At 41.5% G+C, this 6,375-nt stretch overlaps 1 long non-coding RNA gene across 1 annotated transcript; it reads left to right on the plus strand.

Moving 5' to 3' along the window:
* Positions 1 to 13: 13 nt before the first annotated feature.
* Positions 14 to 6,369, plus strand: LOC122192931. The gene is made up of 3 exons (XR_006182739.1): positions 14 to 1,536; positions 2,209 to 2,262; positions 3,286 to 6,369. It is a non-coding gene; the product is annotated as an uncharacterized LOC122192931 (long non-coding RNA).
* The last annotated feature ends 6 nt before the right edge of the window (positions 6,370 to 6,375 follow it).

Consider the following 6,375-nt stretch of genomic DNA (forward strand, 5'->3'; position numbering starts at 1 on the left):
CATGTGAACTTACCAACAGGCAGGACACAGTGCCACCTGCAGAGCTGACTTCAGACAGAGCACAGAAGGCACCTGAAGAATATGGGATAGGGCATAGTGGATATAGCTCATCTTGCTGGAGGATCATTAGACGAGGTAATTGGAGGTAGAAGGTAAAGGAGTTTACACTGGACAGCAGGGATTTATCTGAGCATCAGCTTAGTAAGGGCTGTGCAGAATATCTCATCGTGCCAACCTAGCTTCTCCCCATCTCACTTTTGAGCATTGCACAGACTTTTTGACGTGCTGTATGTTCTGACATGGTGGGACTCAATAGTCAGGAACCAGAGGAGACAGACCATACCCTCTCAACCCACTTGGAGGGTTTGGTTTGGAAATGTCTTGGGCTGATGCAAGTGAACAACTCTGAACCACTCAGGAAATAATTTTTGCTACTGTATCTTCAGTTAGTGAGCAGGTGTAGCTTGTGAGCTCTCAGGGCCAAATCAGATAGTATTCAGGAAAAGCAGCATTACCTTTAGGTGAGGGTGGAGCCACTTGTGTGATTAAGTTCTGAAGTGTGGTCTAAACTACTTAAAAGTAAACTCCAGGTTGAATGAATATAGCTTCACATAAAAAATGAAGATGTGTAATTGCTTACAACACAACAGCCTTGAAAAATACAGCTCTCTAGGTGTTAGATTCTTATGTCCTATTGGGGAAAGAAATTGTGTGATTCCTAGTGATTTGATCTGGGAGCATCCAAAGGTACAAAAGGAGTAATTTCAGAGAATTTCAATTGGAGTCACAGAATCACTGATTCTGTGAATACTTCACTGTTCCATTTCCATTTTCTGTTTAGAAGGAAAGAGAAAACTGGGAGTCATGAGACTTCTATTTCTGCTTGGCTCTGCAGTGTATGCTCCCTAGCTGTCCCACCTTCAACATTAGAGTAAGGCCTTCAGTTTTGGACAGTCTCTCTCCTGTTTATTTGATTTATTAGCTACAATTCCAATTGTATTGTGCTATATTGCGTTCTCTCACATTGTGCTATAATATCTAGTAAATTAATTTTCTCCCTTAGCTCGTTGCCGCTGTTTTGTTTTTAGACCCATCACAGGGCGTGGGTCCATGGGTCCCCCTGTGCCATTTAGTCAAGGATCCAGGTCAAACCAGGCCAGAGCTGTGACCATGCTGTATCTGAATAACCGTGTAAAAGGCACTAAGTGCACTGAGTAGGACTTCTGCTCCTCCATACGTTTTTGTTGAGTTTGTAATATAGAGTCGGTTGTATTGAAACGGAGCTTAATTGTAACTTTCCTAAAATCAGAATGCTGTAATGTCATAATTCCAAAGATGCTCACTGTATGTTTCCCATTTACAAGTATTTATAGCTGACCTACTGTTACTGAATCCTCGCTAATTTTATATTTACTTTTATTCTTTAAAGGATACAACTGTTAAGTGAGAAGATGAAAAATTCATTGTACTCTGCAGAGAAGAAAGACAATTTTCTCTGTATGAATGGCAGAACAGCCCCGTGGCAGGATTCGTAGGGTGAGTTAATACCTTTTTCTGGACTAACTTCTCACATAGAGAAGACACGAAAGCTGCTTGCAGTTCTGAAATGGGGGATGTATGGCAGAATAATTAATATTGACCTTTGGAGGTAAATACAGACTGAGAACAGCTGTAATGTTTATAAACATGTGGTTTAGTGTAAGGTTTATAAATACCTGAGGTGTGGGGGCCATAGTGGTGAGGCCAGTCTCTTTTCAGTGGTGCGTGGAAACAGGACAAGGGGAAACAGACATAAGCTGCAGCATAGGAAGTTCCACATGAATGTGCGCAAGAACTTCTTTAGGTGAGGTGATGGAGCACTGGAACAGGCTGCCCAGGGGGGTTGTGGAGTCTCTTTCTCTGGAGATACTCAAGAGTCGCCTGGACGCCTACCTGTGTGACCTGGTGTAGGGAACTGCTTTGGCAGGGGGTTGGACTCGATGATCTCTAGAGGTCCCTTCCAACCCCTACAATTCTGTGATTCTGTGAATGACTGCAGCCGCACAGTATTGCTCAGTTAAGAAAAAATTAAATGTAATGCAGTGGAGAAAAGGGGAAAGAAATGAAGAGTTGAGTGTTCAGATCACATACACTGAGCCAAAAATTTCCATATATCACGTGTGAGGTGCTTCTGCCAAGTGAAAAAGTATCATTGCTTTTTACCCCTAGAGTCTAATGGGAGAAGTGAGAGGAAGCACCATGAATTTCCACCCAACACTGTAGGTATGCTTGCTTTATCACTTTTTTTCCACTCTCTGTCAAGGCTAGTGGGGTAAGAATCCTCAACAAGGGAAAAACTGGGGCGAAAGTTCTCAGAGAATCTGCTGGGAAAAGGTGAAAAGGAATTGGGCAGTGTTGTCTGTGAGAGTGGATGTGGTGATGCCCCAAACTGCAGGTGTATTTTGTGTTGGATGTTGGCAGCAGTGTTTTCTTTGTGTAGCTCTGCTTCATGGTACGAGTGGTGAGAGGCAGTCAGAAAGCTCACTTGGCTGTCTGCTCAACGGGCATCACATTGAACCTCTATTTCAATGGCGAATATATGATGTCTGCTGGCAGTCAGTTTGGGTATGCAATTTCTGTGGGAAGAAGGATGGGACTGAGGAGACAGCTGGCCTTTAGAGAATATGGCCTTCCAGTTGTCCCTAAAAGCAGCTTGTGCTACCATGGCCCGGAGTCACAGAATCATGGAATCATAGAATGGCCCGGGTTGGAAGGGGACCTCAAGGATCACGAAGCTCCAACCCCCCACCACAGGCAGGGCCACCAACCTCCACATTTCGTAGCAGCCCAGGCTGCCCAGGGCCCCATCCAACCTGGCCTTGGACACCTCCAGGGATGGGGCATCCACAACCAGGTCTTCCTGAAAGATCTGAGCATTCACTGTAGGGACTACGTGAGTTCAGTAACTCCTCTGCTATCCATAGACGTACGTGAAAATTGTGAGTGAATGATACTACAGCACACCAACCAATATTAGTACTGCTGCTAATGCTGATGGAGGTAAATGAAGAGATGTAAGAGAAAATGTGAAGTTAGAAGACACAAAGTTCTCCTAAAACATTTGCTGAGAGTTTTACTCACATAAGTGTTTCCATGTATTAAAGTGATATTGTTCACATGAATACATCTTTGAAGGATTCAGTCTTTAGCCATGCCATCTTTTTCAGTGTGGAAGATTTTAATGTGACCGTTGTACATTCTTTAAAAGACAAACAGATGTTTTACTGCAGTATTCTTTTCTTTCAGTGTCAAAGACTTTACTGAAGACCACATCACTGAAGACCAGCCTCACCTTCATCCACTAAGCAGGTCACCCTGTCATAGAACGAAATCAGGTTTGTCAGACAGGATCTTCCATTCATAGACCCATACTGTCTGGGCCTGATCCCATGGCTGACCTGTAATTGATGCACGGTGGCTCCCAAGATTATCCGCTTCACGACCTTCCGTGGCACCAAGGTGAGACTGATAGGTCTGTAGCTACCAGAATCATCTTCCTGGCCCTTTCTGAAGATGGTCTTCATATCTGCCAGTCTCCAGTCCACCCGGACATTCCCAGTTAGCCAGGACTGTTGAAGGATGATGGAATGTGGTTTGGCAACCACATCCGCCAACTCCCTTAGCACTCCAGGATGCAATCCATCTGGCACCAAGGAGTTGTGAGGGTCCACGTTTCAGAGCAGGGTCCAGCTTTTTCCTTTTCCTTGAACTAGGTCATTATTGGAAAGATTGTTGATGGTTTTTTTTTTGTTTTTTTTTTTTTTTTTTAAAGGATGATATTTCATTTCTGTTCAGTGTGTAAACTACTAGTTTACTAGTGAAAAGATAGAACACATTATTTGGAATTGATAGCTAATTTATTTTATTATGATTACCTGGAATAACTTTTGCCACAAGATTTTAATTTACATTTCTCTAATACTACTGATTTAAAGGTGACTTTAACATTCCTCAGCAGTAGCTCTTTGTGAACAATAAATCTGTTTTCTCTAACAGCAGTGAATGCTTTGTCTTCGACATGTTTTAGTAACTAGATTGAGAAGTGATTTGTAATCATCCTTGTTCCACTTCCACTGAATTTTCTAAGATGCAATCTATTAAATTAAAAAAAAAGTATTTTATGTCAAGAAACAGCTTCTTCGGGGATCTAAGATTAAAGTGGGTTCCACTATCAATCTTGGTACACACAGTGCATAAAATAACTAATACAGGAAGAAAAATGAAAGAAAAAAACTTTTAACCTGTAGTACATCAAATTATTCAGACTATGTACATATTAAGTGAAAGTCTAGAAATCATGATTTATGTGATTGACACTGCCTAGATCTAGACATAGGAGTAATGAAAAAACATTACTGAAAACAAATGATGAGCCATCTGATGAACTAGCAAGACAATTAGATGACATTTCAGTTTTCAACAGTCTTGACCCCAGAATAGGACAGCTATGTGAGAAAGTCTCTGTACTGTGCAGATTAAAGGCATATATTTGTGCAACCAAGGTGTTTCAAAGGTAGCATTAACCCATTTCAGGCTAAGTCCAAGCTCAAGGCTGGGCAAGCTGTAGTCAAGGTCTCTACCTGCTGCAGCTTAACAGTCACATTAAGGTTGAATCAGTCTTCACACAATGAAGCAATATAATACATTCTCTGAATTCTGTATGGATGGGGCCTTATAAATATTTCTATAATTAGTCAAAGCACAGTAATTACTTTTTCCTGCAGGTTAAATACTGCTGATTAGCTGCTTACTTTTTAGAAAGTTCTCTATCCTTAGTATTTACACGAGTCTTTTTCTAACCTGCTGTAAGCCCGTTAGTCCAAACCAGATAAGGAGTCTAATTTTAAAGCTGGAGATCCATGCCTCTCCTGTACTCGAGAACTCCACGTCAGGATGGAGTACTCCAGATGTGGTCTCACCAATGCAGAGCAGAGGGGCAGCATCATCTACCTTGACCTGCTGACCACAATTCTTTTGGTGCAGTCCAGGACAGGAGTGGCTTTCTGGGCTGTGAGGGTACACATTGCTAGTTCATGTCCACTTGCTATTTACTAGTATCCCTATGCCCATTGTGGCAGGGCTGTTCTCTGTCCTTACATCCTTCAACTTGTGCTGATACAAGGGGTTGGTTGCCATTACCCATGTGCAGTACCTTGCACTTGGATTTTTTGAACCTCATGAGCTTCTCCTTGTCCCACTGACAAAGGCTAAGTCTCTCTGAGTGGCATCCCATCCCTCAGTCATCTTGACCTTATCACATAGCTTGTTGTCATCCACAAACTTGATGAGAATGTACTTGATCCCACTGTCAATGTCACTGTATTAAGAGGTTTCTGAAGACAAGCTTTCCAAGCTTTCATATGATAAACATTTTTTCTGACTTCACCAAAATGAAGCAATTAACTACTGTGATAAGACACAGTATCACAGACTGATTTAACTCTTCATAGGACTGCACCCAAGCAAGGGTTACGATAAGAAGAAAAGCTTGTGGTTTTTAAATATCAGTCTCTCAACATTCACAGAGATAAACCATAGGATGTGCACAACTGTTTGGATAAGAATGTCATACATGTATGAAAGATCTTTCTGTCTGCTGTGACAAGCCATCACTCCCACAATAACAAAGTTTCCATAAAGAATTCTTTTGCCTTTTTTTTTTTTTTTCTTTGTCTTCCCCCCTCCCCCCCTTTTATTTTTATTGACGCTGAAGAAAAAAAAGATAGGATTAGCTCTGGGTGTATATAATGTTCTTGCAGGCAAGGGTTGAGATAGGAAATTGGCGTTGAATAACTGTGCAGTTGAAACTGTGTATAAAAGCAAAAAAATCCTACTGTTTCACTGACGCTCCCAACAAATTGACCTCGACAGTGAGAGTTATCACACTGCGAGTCTAGACAAATCCAGACATTCAGATTTGTGTTAAAAATTTAGTACTTCCTTCCCACCACATTGTTTTTTGCAGGGATAATTATAAGTGGCTGTACTTAAGATTTATAGCACACATTGAGTAGATGCTCGACAGATTAGTAGTAAAGAATTTCAAGGTATTTTCTTACTTCCGTATAAGTTTTTTTTTAAATTGATTGCGAAGATGAGATTTACATAATTTAAGGAGTTCAGATAAAATCATAGAACCTTCAGGGTTGGAAAAGACCTCCAAAATCATCTAGTCCAAATGTGCACCTACCATCAATATTGCCTTCAGAACCACGTTCCTTAGTACCACAGCTACATGTTTCTTGAATGCTTCCAGGGATGACTCCAGATGACTCTACCTCCTTCCTCAACAGCCTGCTCCAGTGCCTGACCACTCTTTTGGAGAAGTTTTTCCTA

Source organism: Lagopus leucura, unplaced genomic scaffold, assembly GCF_019238085.1.
Source record: "Lagopus leucura isolate 7727_CA_CO unplaced genomic scaffold, USGS_WTPT01 31680-0_obj-0_obj, whole genome shotgun sequence".
NCBI lineage: Eukaryota > Metazoa > Chordata > Aves > Galliformes > Phasianidae > Lagopus > Lagopus leucura.